This window comes from Geotrypetes seraphini, chromosome 11 (assembly GCF_902459505.1).
Source record: "Geotrypetes seraphini chromosome 11, aGeoSer1.1, whole genome shotgun sequence".
Taxonomy (NCBI): domain Eukaryota; kingdom Metazoa; phylum Chordata; class Amphibia; order Gymnophiona; family Dermophiidae; genus Geotrypetes; species Geotrypetes seraphini.
Genome location: NC_047094.1, coordinates 790,805 through 805,459, shown reverse-complemented (window position 1 = coordinate 805,459; position 14,655 = coordinate 790,805). Strand labels below are relative to the sequence as shown.

The 14,655-nt window shown below is 44.6% G+C and overlaps 1 protein-coding gene across 3 annotated transcripts in view; it reads left to right on the top strand.

Moving 5' to 3' along the window:
* The window catches only part of USP31 (ubiquitin specific peptidase 31), a 377,558-nt gene that overhangs the window by 207,433 nt on the left and 155,470 nt on the right, over positions 1–14,655 (top strand). Inside the window, exon 17 of one of the 3 annotated variants that reach the window (XR_004536456.1) lies at positions 13,966–14,091. The exons of 1 other annotated variant lie outside the window; for it this stretch is intronic. The gene's annotated coding sequence lies outside the window, so the exon portion shown is untranslated. Of the gene's footprint in view, positions 1–13,965; positions 14,092–14,655 lie in introns of those variants that run through there. One more of the 3 variants, XR_004536455.1, reaches the window with a different exon arrangement.

Here is a 14,655-nt window from a genome sequence, read left to right as displayed (position 1 = left end):
GTGGTTTGGTCTTACGGCATGGCTCTTGAGTGCTCAGCCTTCATGAAGTGTGGTTTCGGAGGTAGTTATCTCGACTCTTTTGCGTTCAAGGAACCTTCCACTTTGGCTTCTTATGCCAAAGCCTGGAAGGCTTTCCAACAGTGCTGTGCTAAGGATCAAGCAGAACCTGAGAGGGTTCCCATTTCGATGGTCCTGGCTTTTCTTCAGGATAGCCTAGACAAAGGTCTGGCAGTGGCCTCCCTTAAAGTTCAGGTTGCAGGCCTTTCATGTTTTCGAGCACACACAGGTGCTAGTTCGCTTACTGCTCATCCGGATGTGACCAGATTCCTGAGAGGGGCGCTTTGTTTGCATCCTCCTTGCGTCTTCCTTTCCTTTCATGGAACCTTGACATCATTTTGCAGGGCCTTGGAGAGACCCCATTTGAACCACTGAAGGATGTTTCTCTTCTGGATCTAACGATTAAGACGGTCTTTCTGATTGCCATTGTCTCGGCACGATGTTTATCGGTGCTTCAGGCTCTTTTGTGCAGGGAACCTTTTCTCCATATTATGGACGCGTGTGGTGTTCTCTATACTGTACCTTCCTTTCTGCTGAAGATGGTATCAACCTTCCATGTCCATTAGGAGGTTCGGTTACCTGCGTTTCATCCCTCAGGTTTGGAGCACGCAGATCAGATCTTATGCAAGTTGAATGTCTGGAGAGTCTTGCTCCACTATTTGGAGAGGACTTATGATTTCAGGTTGTCTGATCACCTTTTTGTCCTGGCTGTTGCACCTCGCTGTGGTCAGCCAGCATTCAAGTCTTTGATCACTCGATGGATTTGAATGGCCATTTCTGTGACATAACATAAAAATTTATTTCTCTACTGCTGTACCGTTAAGTTCTATGTGGTTTACAGAAGTAAAATAATTACAATTAAATGAAATATTTTAGTGAACAGATATGTTTTCAAATGTCTCCTAAGTAGTTGATAGGTACTGGAAGTCGCAGTGAAAAGATTTAAGTCCTTGTCCCAAGATGCTGCTTGATAAGACAGGAGACGTTGATGATGCCTTTTAAATTTACACCCTTTGACAGATGGAAAAGTAAAACATGTGAGTGTCTAGAATGTTTAATGTTGGCAAATGTAAGCAGCCGCTGATTTCGCTTAAAGCCCACGCAACTGATTCCGCTGTTGGGACCTCGGGGTTGAGGGCAGGCTCTTCTGTCTCTCCCGAGCTGTTACCATTGCTTTGGTATGTCACCTTACGTATGGAATCCAGAAGGGGCATAACAGAATGGAAGATTAGGTTTCTTCCTTCGATAATCTTCTTTCTGTTAGTCCCTGTAGGAATCCATACGACCCGGCCTCTCTGTATACACACTCAGTTGTTGAATAGCCTGCTTCTTTCCGCCTTGATTGTTCTCCTTGCAGGCTTGAAGTCTTTCCAGCCAGTTGATGGATCCTGTGAGCAGTGTTGCCCTTCCATGAGTATGCTTTACTGGAGGCTGTCTCATGTGGGTGCTCATTGCATGCAGCAGGTTAGTTCTACATTGTTCCTCAATGTTTGGCAGGATTGTCTTTGTGCATGTGTATTACTTGCTTCATGTTTTGCAGAGCAGACCAGTTCAGAAATTATATGTGTTGCTGGGGATCTTCCCCTGTACCCCCTTGTCACATATTTGTTATGGTATGTTACTTGGCTTTGGGACTTAACTGGATATGTTCTCTAGTTCTCAGGCTAAGGGGGTGTGGAGCATGTGCTTAGAAAAGTGTTGGATTTCTACAACTCCTGATTACGGGTTGGGATTGAACACCTAGCGTATGGAATCCTTCAGGGACTAACAGAAGATTATCGAAGGTAAACCTAATCTTCCATTAAGCAGCCCCTTTCAAAACTTCTCTGGAATCTTTTGAGGGGAATCCCTCCATTGGCCCTTTTTTGATGCTGTATTTTATTTATTGTTATCTTTATTTGATATACTAGCTTTTTTCTATGGATCTCAAAGTGATTTACAATACATTGATTTCCCTATCTATTCCGGTGAGCAATGGAGGGTTAAGTGACTTGCCTGGGGTCACTGCTTATGGGTGATTGGAGAAGTATGAGCTTTCTTGTTTGAAGGGAGGAGGTGATGGTAGTAGTATGAGGAGTCTTAGGCACATTTCCTTACATTGAGAGGTTAGTGGAATAAGTGTGAAGGACTCTTAAGCACATAAGCATTGCCTCTGCTGGGTCAGACCAGGGGTCCATCGTGTCCAGCAGTCTGCACCCGCGGCAGCCCCCCAGGTCCATGACCTGTCATTGGACTTTACCTAAGTCTTTCATCCCCTATTCATTTAATACCTGTACCTATACCCTTCAATCCCCTTATCCTTCAGGAAGTCATCCAATCCCTTTTTGAAGCCCAATAATGTACTCTGCCCTATCACCTCCTCTGGGAGCGTATTTCAGGTGTCCACCTCCCTCTTGAGTGAAGAAGAATTTCCTAGTGTTCGTTTTAAATCTGTCTTCTTTCAATTTTTCTGAATGCCCTCTTGTTTTTGTGGGCCCGGCTAGCCTGAAGAATCTGTTCTTTTCCACCTTCTCTATGCCTTTCATGATCTTATAAGTCTCTATCATATCCCCTCTAAGTCTCCGCTTCTCCAGGGTAAAGAGCCCCAGCTTCTCCAACCTTTCAGCATACGAAAGGTTCTCCATGCCCTTTATCATCCGTGTCGCTCTTCTCTGGATCCTCTCGAGTATCGCCATATCCTTCTTAAGCTACGGCGACCAGTACTGGACACAGTACTCTAGATGTGGGCGAACCATCGCTCGATACAATGGTAGAATAACCTCCTTCATTCTGGTAGTGATACTCTTTTTGATTATGCCCAACATTCTGTTCGCTTTCTTTGAGGTTGCTGCACATTGCGCCGCTGGTTTCATCTTTTTATCCACCACAACCCCCAAGTCTTTTTCAAGGCTGCTTTCCCCTAGTACCCTCCCTCCCATCGTATAGCTGTACATTGGGTTCCTCTTCCCCACATGCAAGACCTTACGTTTTTCTACATTGAAGCTCATCTGCCATCTTATTGCCCACTCACTCAATCTGTTTAGGTCTCCTTGTAATTCTTGGCAATCCTCCATGGTTCTGACTCTACTGGAGAGTTTTGTGTCGTCCGCAAATTTTATGACTTCACACTTCGTCCCTGTTTCCAGGTCGTTTATGAATATATTGAACTGCAGTGGTCCCAACACTGACCCCTGTGGGACCCCACTTGTGACCCCTATCCAGTCCAAGTAGTGCCCCTTTACACCTACCCTCTGTTTCCTATTCGCCAGCCAAGTTCTGATCCATCTGTGCACGTCCCCTACCACCCCGTGGCTCCACAGTTTCCTCAGTAGGCGCTCATGGGGTACCTTGTCAAAGGCTTTTTGGAAATCAAGATATATGATGTCTATGGGGTCGCCCTTGTCCAATTGCTCACATATCCCCTCAAAGAAATGCAGTAGGTTAGTTTGGCATGATCTTCCTTTACAGAAACCATGCTGGCTTGTTCTTATCAGATTATTATTTTCTAAATGCTCATTGATACTTTCCTTGATCAAGGATTCGGCCATCTTTCCCGGAACTGAGGTTAAGCTTACCGGTCTGTAGTTTCCTGGGTCGCCCCTCGATCCCCTTTTGAAGATAGGTGTAACATTCGCTATCCTCCAGTCCTCCGGGATTACCCCTGTTTTCAAGGTTAGGTTGCAGATCTGCTGCAGTAACTCTGCTGTTTCGTTTCTGAGCTCTTTCAGTGTTCTAGGGTGGATTCCGTCCGGGCCCGGAGATTTGTCAGATTTTACTCTATCTGCTTGAGTACGTCTTCGAGGCTTATCTCAATGCATGATAGTTTTTCCCCTAGATCTCCCCTGAAGATCTTTTCCAGTTCCGGCAAGTTGAATGTGTCTTCCCCTGTAAAGATGGATGAGAAGAACGTGTTCAGTCTGTCAACCACCTCTTTTCTTCCTTCACCACTCCTTTCCTGCTGCCCTCACCAGAGGTCCCACCTCCTCCCTCGCCGATTGCCTTTCTTTCACATATCGAAAGAATGGTTTAAAATTTTGTGCTTTTTGGCTATTCTCTCCTCGTATTCTTTCTTTGCTTTTCTGACCACTCGGTGACACTCTTTTTGTTGCTTCCTGTGCTCTTTCCAATTTTCTTCGGTTTTGTCCTTTTTCCAAATCCGAAATGTCCTTTTCTTGTCTCCTATCACTTTCTTTATTTCAGTTGTTATCCATGCCAGGTCTATTGCTTGATTCTTTTTGCATCCATTTCTAAATCTGGGTATATGCAGGTTTTGCACCTCGTTTACCGTGTCTCTGAATAAGGACCAGGCTTGCTCCACAGTCAGCGCTTTCTTAGAGCTGTTTTTGAGTTTTTTTTCTCACCATTTGTCTCATGGTGTCATAGTTCCCTTTCTTGAAGTTAAACGTTGTTGCAATGGTTCTCTTTCCCTTTGGTAACCCTACCTCCACTTTGAATTGGATCATGTTGTGATCACTGTTGCCTAAAGGTCCCACTACTTCTACTCCCTTTGCAGGTCCTTTTAGCCCATTGAGGATTAGATCCAGAATCGCTGACCCTCTCGTTGGTTCCTTGACAAGTTGTTCCATGAAGTAGTCTCGTACAGCCTCCCGGAACTCCGTCTGCTTTGTGCATGTTGAAGTTCCAAGACCCAGTCTATCCCAGGATAGTTGAAGTCTCCAATAACTATGGTGTTTGTGTTCTTGCATTCCCGCCTCAATTCGGCTTCCATTACTGTATCAATTGCTTCGGATTGCCCAGGTGGACGGCAGTACAGACCCATCTTTATGTCGGTTCCGTTCTTTCCTGGTATTTTAACCCATAGGGATTCTGGTTGGTCATTTGTTGCTGCCGCGTCCACCCTGGTTGATTTAATGGTGTCCTTGATGTATAGTGCGATTCCTCCTCCTTTCTGATGTGTCCTGTCTCTTCGGTAGAGCTTGTACCCTGGCAGAACTATGTCCCAATTGTTTTCCTCGTTCCACCATGTTTCTGTGATCCCTATGATGTCTAGTCTCTCATTATTGGCCATGACTTCTAATTCCCCCATTTTGTTTTTTTGGCTCCGTGCATTAGTGTACATGCAGTTCAAGTCCTGGTATTTACCCTTCCTTGTTGATTTCTCTTGTGCTACGTCTTTCTTTCCGTCCCCTCCCTGACCTGCTGACTCCTGAATTTTGTCTCTTTTGTCTTTCCCTTGTGGTATGTTCCCATTGACTTCCTCTCGTTCCTTCCCTTCATCCTGCTCCATTTTGACTTCCCCTTGTAGTACACTCCTCCTATCCTCCTCACGTTTCATCCAGCTTCCCTGCTTTTTTAGCTCCTGTTGTTTGCCATCTGCATCTTCCCAGCCTTTTTCCCACTCAGTATCTTCTCGGGATACTGTCTTCCGAAACGTCGACACCAGGTCGACTATCGGCTTTCCTCTTCTACTTAGTTTAAAGCTTGCTCGATTGCTCTTCTGACGTTATTTGCTAGTTCTCTAGTCCCCGCCGTGCTCAGGTGTAGTCCATCTCTCTTGAAGAGCTTGTTCTTGCCCTAGAATGTTGTTTAGTTCCTCACGAAGAGAAAACCCTCTTCCTCACACCATCTCCTCATCCATGCATTTATTGGTTGTAGTTCTTTCTGCCTCCTTGCTTCTGCCCTCGGTACTGGCAGGATCTCTGAGAAGGCTATCCTCTGGGTCCTCATCTTCAGTTTCCTTCCTAAAATCTTGAACTGTTCAGTAAGTGCATTTTAGTTGTAGCCTCTCCTGGCGACATCGTTGGTCCCAACGTGGACTATCACTGCTGTCTCCTCCATCTCAGCTCCCTCCAGGATTCTTTCAATTCTGTCGACAATGTCCTTCGTTCTTGCTCCTGGTAGACAAGTCACCAGCCGATCCTCTCTCCCTCCTGCTATGTGACTGTCTACTTGCCTTAGGATGGAGTCTTCCACCAGGATTGCGGATGTCCACTTTTTCAGTCTCCGTTGCGGACGGTGCTCTTCATTTCTTCTCCCTTTAGGCCCTGGTGAAATCTTCAGATGATGTGATAGGAGCAGTGCAAGGTATCTTGTGAGAGGGTTTTTTTTTTTTTTTTTTTAAAGGGAGGAAGGGAGATGATGGAAGCAATGTGAACTGGGCCTATCAGGAATATTGGGCACAAATTTCATTAGCATTGGTAAATTAGCTCCTCAGTGCAACATAAGTATCATCGGGTTCATGAGATAAGTAGAACTGCTTCTTAACTCAGATGTTAGGGCTGTAAGAATATCTACAGTGTCTGTGGACAAGTTACCACCCTCCAATATATGCAAATATTGCTTAAGCATATTTATTGTGGAGACCCTTAAAACCAGACTGCTGGGATAGTCATGTAGAGATAGATTAGGGCCAAATCTGGAGAGAAGGGGTGTGGGCAAAAACAAGCAAAGAATCCAACGAAACTGCAGTAAAATATCGGATCGAAAAACAAAAACTGCAGTAATGGTGTACAAGACGCCAAGTCTTTAATGAACAATCATAAATATAAATATAGTTATAAAACAGTTTGTATCCAAAAGGGTTGATGAACCAGGATCCGACACGGTCTGTGTTTCGAAGAAGCACTCCTTCCTCAGGGGTCCTAAAGTATATCATATACAAGGAAACCTGATGGATAACAACTGGAATCAGCAGTGTTGGTGAACAACTAAGCAAGCTGTATGAGCTCCTACGCGGTGCAGGGCAAAGATGAAAGTGAAGGGGTGTGGGGCCAAAGTATCTGATGTCATGTCTTCCACGCATGGATTTTTCACTGTATAGAACTATAAAATTTGAGAAGGTTCCCAAGAGAACCAAGGAAGAGAGATTGTATCTCATTGTTCTACTCTGTGATGATACTCTCCAATACCCTCCCTGCATCAGTGAACCCTTGTTTTCTGCTCAGGGTTGGCAGTACATTTATGAGAATCAAAAACTTGTACTGGTGCCAGCTGCCTCTTCAGGTGATGAAAAATGTTCACCAAACTCCAACTTGGCATGGATTTTTTGGGGCTAATTTCTTGTTTATGAAATTGAATTTGTAGAATAAGTTCATGGCTGCCAAAAAAATGGATATATATACTATGTGTAACAAGTTTGCTCAGTGGACATATTTTAGAATGATATGCATAAATTTGTTGATGCTCTCTTGGGGGGAGGGGAAGGTTGCTTCCCTGGTTTAAGAAAAGACTCAGCAAAGATGCAGTGCACAGTTTTGTGTAAAAGTAATTTTTGCATGGCTGATTGCTTTGAATGCATGCTCTGATTAACTATGCAAGAAACTTCTTCACTGAGCCCCTCTGAGCACTGTTTGTACAGAGTTGCTGGTTCTTTAGCTGTGTCCCAACACTGGGATTTATGTGGCTGTTTTCCTTTATTGCACCTCATCACTCAGATTTTCTTCCTGCCACATGGTATGCAGATGTGGTGGAAGATACTGTATAGTCAGATTAGAGCTACTTTCTAGACTGTATATATTAGGGGAATACAGCATGTGTTACCCTTGATAATCTTTGCACTTTGGACTGTCTGTACCCTAGTAGGGATTTTCAGGTATAAATTAGCGCTTCCATTCGTTGTTTTCAAATATCAAGTCTTGTCAAAGGCAGCAACCCTGGGTTTCACTAGAGCAGTAAGAGTTTGGGGGAGTGGGGCAGTAGGAATTATATCATAAGAAGGCTGGGGGGGCGGATTATCTAAGATGGTGGTTCTCAAACTGTCAGGTTTTGTAGATCTGTCTTGTATATTCATTACAGATATCTTTCAGAGGTATCTAAATTCAAGAAAGCATGGGACAAGCATAAAGTATCTCCATGGGAGAGGAAAGGGAGATGGTGTAGATGGGCCTGCAGGATGGGCCTTATGGTCTTTTTGTCATTTTCTATATTTCTATGTAAACTCAACTGAGTGGGGCTTGGCCAGGGCAGGTTTGGGAATAAACTGGTCTAAAGAAATATGCGTGTTATGGTGGGGAACAACACAAGCCTGGAGAAATAAAGCATGATCTAAAGACAGTGTGTTGGGAAGGGGGGTCCGGGGAGGGTCTATAGAATACCCAAAAAAGAGTGTAAGACTAGGTAGAATAAAGCAAAATCACCACATTTGCAAGCTGTGGGACCATGTGGGTACTGAGATTCTAAAGCCTTACATCATTACCTGTCTAGCTGGACTTGGAATTTGTTTTATGGAATAACCTGCAAGCAGCATATTTACCCAGCCAGTGATAGGCCTGATCCACATTCTTGCATTGTCTTGCTGGGTAACGTGTCCTCCTTTAGTGTCCCTCTAGACCGGCACAGATGGATGGTTTATGCTCCTCTACTAGCAGGTGAAGACTGAGAACACATTGAATTCTATCAGCAGTACAAGTGGTCTGCGCAGTCCCTCTTGGAATGAGTCTGTTCTCAGTCTCCAGGTGGAGGTAGTAGGTCTGTGCAGTCCTGTTAGGCCCTTAGGCTGTGATTGTTGGAAGGGATCAGAGGTGTCCTTTTCCTGGCCCTGTTCATGTCCAGAAAGAGGTTGGGTCCTGCTGAAGGCACTTTTGTCTTTGGAGATGTCACTCTCGGGCTGCTGAGTCCCTCCCCCACTTTCCTCCCCTTCCCCCTCAGTGTTAGTGGTGCCTAAAGCTGTACGCCTTGCCAAAGGGCACTGACTACAGCTTAGAGAGCCAGTGAGGTCTACTCCTTTAATTTAGAAAAAAAAACCCAAGCAGAGCCTTTCACAATATTAGTGCTAGTCTGAAGGGAAACATTTCATTCATATTTTTTCTTTCCCTAGCTGACTGGTTTTGTTAATTGGGCCTGCCTAGCAGTTTTCACAGTGAGTACTTCTCATGAGCACATCAGGAGTTTCAGCGATTCCTTCGCTTTGCAATTTTGGGATGACACTTTCAGTTTTGTGTGCTTCTGTTTGGTCTGGCTCCCTGTACTGTCTCCCAAGATTATGATAGTGGTAGTCATGGGAGCAGCCTTACCCAGAGATGGCATTTTGGTTCACCCGTACCTGGATGAGTGATTGATTCGAACAAAGTCCTTTTAGGAGAGCACACGTATCACAGCCCGCATAGTGGGGTTACTACAATCATTAGGCTGGATAGTCGCCTTTGCCAAGAGTCAGTTGAACCCATCTCAGCACTTGGAGTATCTCAGAGTTCTCTTCGACATCGGTCTAGGGAAGGTGTTCCTTCCCGAAGCATGAGTGCAGAAGTTGCAGTCACAAATTTGATCTCTGATGGCTCTCGCTGTTCCCAGGCACAAGAATTTCTTCAGGTCTTGGGCTTGATGGCAGCCTCATTGGAAGTGGTTCAGTGAGTGCGTGCTCATATGCTTCCAATTCAGTATGCTCTTCAGACATGGTTCATGCAGTTCCACAATTTGGACATGCTGGTTCTTCTTCATGGTCTAGCTCACCACAATTTGTGTTGGTGGCTCCAGGCCCACAATCGAATCCAAGGAGTGAGTCTGGATCAGTTCCATTGGAAAGTTCTTCTCATGGATGCCAGTCTTCTCGGCTGGGGAGCCCAGTGTCTCAGTTGTTCAGCTCAGGGCAGCTGGTCACTGGAGGAAGCCTCGTGGTCGATCAACTTTCTGGAGACTAGAGCCATTCAGTTGGCTTTTACGGCCTTCCAGTTCTTCCTGGTGGGCAAACCTGTTCAGGTTCTCTCCGCCAATGCCATGGCGGTGGTCTATGTCAGTTGGCAGGGGGGAACCAAGAGTCATTTGGTGGCGCAAGAGACACCGCTTTTCATGGAGTGGGTGGAGAGTCACCTGCTCAACATCTCGGTGTCCTACATAATGGGAGTGAACAATGTCCAGACGGATTTCTTAAGTCATCATGTACTGGATTCCAGCAAGTGGTGGCTGGGGATGGAGGTCTTCGATCTGATCGGTCGTGGGGTCGGCTGATGATGGATCTCATGGCCACGTGTTGAAACTTCAAAGCGCAGAGATTCTTCAGTCGGTACAGAAATTCTCAGGCCGAGGGGCTTTGGTGCAGAGTTGGCTGGTGGGCGGGCTGCTGTATGTCTTTCCTCCATGGCCTCAGGTGGGCAGAGTTCTTCTTTGAATTGATTCTGTGTGATTCTGGTGGCCCTGGATTGGCTGCGGCACCCATGGTATGGGGATCTGGATTGTTTCCTTGTTGCAGAGCCCTTTCCTCTGCCTCTGCCTTTTAACTGTCCCATTTCCATGTTCGATTTGGGTCCCTTTTCTCTTACAGCTTGGCTCTTGAGAGGGAGCGTTTAAGCAAGAAAGGTTATTTAGATAGGGTGGTCTCTACTCTTTTAGGTTCTCAACTTCCTGTACAGAAATACACATCTGCCATCTCTTTGAGGACTGTTGTTCTGTGAGAGCCGTGATTCCCCTTTGCATGTCTGTACCTCGCATCCTGATGGGCCGCCGCGTGAGCGGACTGCTGGGCAGGATGGACCCCTAGGTCTGATCCAGCAGAGGCACTGCTTATGTTCTTATGGGCTTGAGAGGGGTTTGCTTGGTTGTCTTTGTGGCTTCAAGTGGCAGCCTTGTCATCCTTTAGAAGCCTGGTGCTTGGACAGCGGTTGTCTTCTCATTCTGATGTGATCCATTTTAGGGCAGCAAAGTTGCTGCGTCCTCCGGTGCATCCTTCAGTTCCGGCCAGGGATCTCAGTCTGGTCCTGTCGGTGCTGGTTCGTTCTCCTTTTGAGCCTCTGAGTTCCTGCAGGTTGAAAGACCTTACCTCGAAGGTGATGTTTCTTGTGGCCATTACATCAGTGTGATGTGTGCTGGATTTGCAACGTGACATATTCATGCTTGAGAAATGGGCATCGACAGGGCAGATGAGGTTCAACGTGGACAAGTGTAAAGTGATGCATGTCAGTATCAAAAATCTTATGCACGAATACAGGATGTCCGGGGCGGTACTAGGAGAGACCTCTCAGGAAAGAAACTTGGGAGTTTGATCGACAAGTCGATGAAGCCGTTCACGTAATGTGCGGCGGTGGCGAAAAGGGCAAACAGAATGCTAGGAATGATAAAGAAGGGGATCACGAACAGATTGGAGAAGGTTATCATGTGCGCCCTCACTTGGAGTATTGCATACAGCACTGGTCACCGTACATGAAAAAGGACATGGTACTACTCGAAAGGGTCCAGAGAATAGCGACTAAGATGGTTAAGGGGTCGGAGGAGCTGCTGTACAGCAAAAGATTAGAGAAACTGGGCCTCTTCTCCCTCGAACAGAGGAGATTGAGAGGGGACATGATCAAAAGATTCAAGGTAGTGAAGGGGATAGTAGATAAGGACAGGTTGTTCACCCTCTCCAAGGTAGGGAGAACGAGAGGGCACTCTCTAAACTTGAAAGGGGATAGATTCCGTTCAAACGTAAGGAAGTTCTTCTTCACCCAGAGTGGTAGAAAGCAGGAATGCTCTTCTGGAGTCTGTGATAGGGGAAAACACCCTCCAGAGATTCAAGACAAAGTTAGACAAGTTCCTGCTGAACAAGAACGTATGCTGATAGGGCTAGTCTCAGTTAGGGCACTGGTCTTTGACCAGAGGGCCGCCACATGAGCAGACTGCTGGGTATGATGGACCACTGGTCTGACCCAGCAGCGGCAATTCTTATGTTCTTTTGTCGGGTTCCCTTGTTGGAGTTTTCTCCAGCCTGTTCCATCCTTTTTTCCTGAAAGTTGTTTCCCTTTTCATGTGAATCAGATGGTTTTCCTTCTAGTCTAAGGGGTGAGGGGGAATGTTCTTTTGACTAGAAGCAGTTGCACAAGTTGGATATCTGCAGAGTTCTCCAAGCCTATCTGAAAATAACTCAAGAGTTTCAGAAGTTGGATCGTCTTTTTTGTCCTATTAGCAGGCAGTTGTAAGGGAGAAAGTACTTCTAAAGTTTCCATTGCTTGCTGGTTTAAGAAAACTATCGCTTCAGCGTATCTTTTTCATAAGAAGTCAGTTCCTGATTTTCTTAAAGCTCATTCTACGAGAAGTCAAGGTCTGGCGGTATCCTGGGTGGAGAGTTCTCTTGTGCCCCTGGTGGATATTTGTAGGGTGGCAGTCTGGTTTGTTTTTGTTTTTCTGCATTCCTTTGTGCGTCACTATTGGGTTGACATCCAGGCATGTCAGGATGCTGTTTATGGTGAGCGAGTTCTTGTGGTGGCTGTTCGGGGTTCCCACCTGTGATGGGTACTGCTTTGGCACATCCCATCAGTCTGTGCTGGTCTGCAGGGACGCTAAAGAAGGAGAATTAGGTCCTACCTGCTAATTTTCTTTTTTTTAGTCCCTTCAGACTTGCACAGAACCCACCCAGTGTTTTTTGTGGATATGAAGTCATTTTTTTCTGTGGGATTGTCAAATTTATTTTTATTTTTTTGTCTTTTCACTTTTCTTTTTTAAGGGAACTGTAAGTACTGTGGAGCAGTGGCATTTTGGTTTGTCTGGTTTAGCTGGTGAATTGTGGGGACAGTATTGGATCTGTTCAATCTTTTTCCAACAGTTGTATCCAATTTACAAATAAAAATATATTTTTTAAATTCCTATTTGTCAGACTGGTTCTAAGAGGGACTGCACAACCTACTTGTACTGCCGATAGAATTCACTGTGTTCTCAGTCTCCACCTGCCAGTAGAGGAGCGTAAACCCATCCATCTGTGCTGATCTGGAGGGACTAAAAGAAAGAAAATTAGCAGGTAAGACCTAATTTCTCCTTACTCATCTTTTGTCTGAAAGTTGACATTTCTGTCCAGTTTTTGTGTTTATTTCTTATGTAAACCGTGTCGAGCTCCATCTGCGGAGATGATGCGGTATATAAACCCAAGATTTAGATTAGATTAGATTAGATTTACCAACCTGTAATGTTTTACTGTGTGCCGTGGCAGTGCCCACTGAGAGTTAATCTTTGGCGAGATATACATGGTTTTTGATTTGGACCCTAGATACAAGTATGTTGTTGTAGGGGTTAGTGTAGCCGCAATTAAATCAAGATCATGCTTTTATCTGATCATAATTCAACACCTGTAAAGGAAATATCCCTAATCTTTCCTCATAGAGTTTTACCAGGGAAATCTTAACGGGAACCAGGTTGTATAAGAGACTTTGTTGATCCTTTGTACTGGTTTGTTTCCTTGTAACCAGTGCCACTGAAATTGATATGTACATTTCCTGGGAGCAAGCTGTGTGTGATGTCATCCACTTCGTGCAATAAGACACTCTGCTGCGATCTCACTGCATGAGTGGGCAAGATTATATTTGCCTAAATGCATGGGGAAATTCTAATCTCAGCGTTGTCACCTGTGCTGTTTCTTAGATGGAGGCATGATCTTGGCATCTTTTGTATAAATCCAAATCCTCAATAGAATGTATTTTAGAGAGAAGCGCAAAGTCTGGCTATTTTGGGTCAAGTTATGCTAATCATGCTGCAGTAATTGCTAGGTGAAGATGCTGTGCTCCTGCAGCTTCCTCTCCTAGCGCCTTTGTAAAAGTTAATCTATAGAGCTAAGTTTCACCAGTGGTTAAAAGTGAGTGAATACTGACCCTGCACAGAGCATCTGGAGTTTCTGGTTATACACTGGACTGTTTCTGTCATCCTTGCCTTCAGTGCTGTTTGCCTTTTGATAATCTCCATGTATTTTAACTTTTTGGAGGCTTCCAACTGGGGAGGTGGGGGACGGGAGAAGGTTGTAGGACTGGAATGTTATTTGTATATGTTAATTTTTTAAGTTAGTGGGGGACCAATGCATGAGAAAAGTAAACAAGGTCTTCGTGTTATTTATTTCTGGTTTATTACAAATGGATGCACTTTTCAGATGTAGAATATATATTTTTATGTTCAGAATGCTTCTTTTACAGGAATACTGTTGAATATACATACTTGGAATTACAGAGCATCAGTGTATATATAAAAATACATGAAATTTAGTAAATTCTGTAACATTTGAGCATGATTTTTTCTTCACAGACTCGACGATGCTGTTAATGCTAATGATCGTATTACCCAGACTTCCTTGGACAAGCTACTTTCATCATATACAGTGGAGATTAATAGGTGCCCAGACTCATGTTTGTTGTGGTGTCAGAATGCCATACAATGATTATTTCTAAAACCAAAAAATAGGAGAACAGCACACCTTTCTTTCCGGTGCTTGCTTGATCTCTGATGTATCATAAGACTTCTCATCTTCCATAAAGAAATCTCTTGCAGGAGAAATGTTGCTGTTCCTTTGCAAGCCCTCACATTATATGTGTGAAATATTTAAACCAGGAGTGTCCAAACTTGGCCCTCGCTAGGTTGGGTTTTCAAGATTTCCCAAATGAATATGCATGAGATCTATTTGCATACAATGGAAGTAGTGTGTGCAAATAGATCTCATGCAAATTCATTGAGGAAATCCTGAAAACCAGACTGGATTGTGGCCCTCGAGGACTAATGTTAAGACATCCCTTATTTAAACAGTGCAGCTTTTTGTTCCTTAATCTTATATATCTGTGGAAGTGGCAGTACAACACATTTTTAAAGGTGCATTTTAAAGACTCTTTGTCTTCTTTGACTGTAGCATTAATTTCCTGATCCTGTGCACTCACACTTTACCTTTGAATATTATCCATGGATATAAAAGGCCACAAACTTTGCACATGCTTTTAGGGTGGG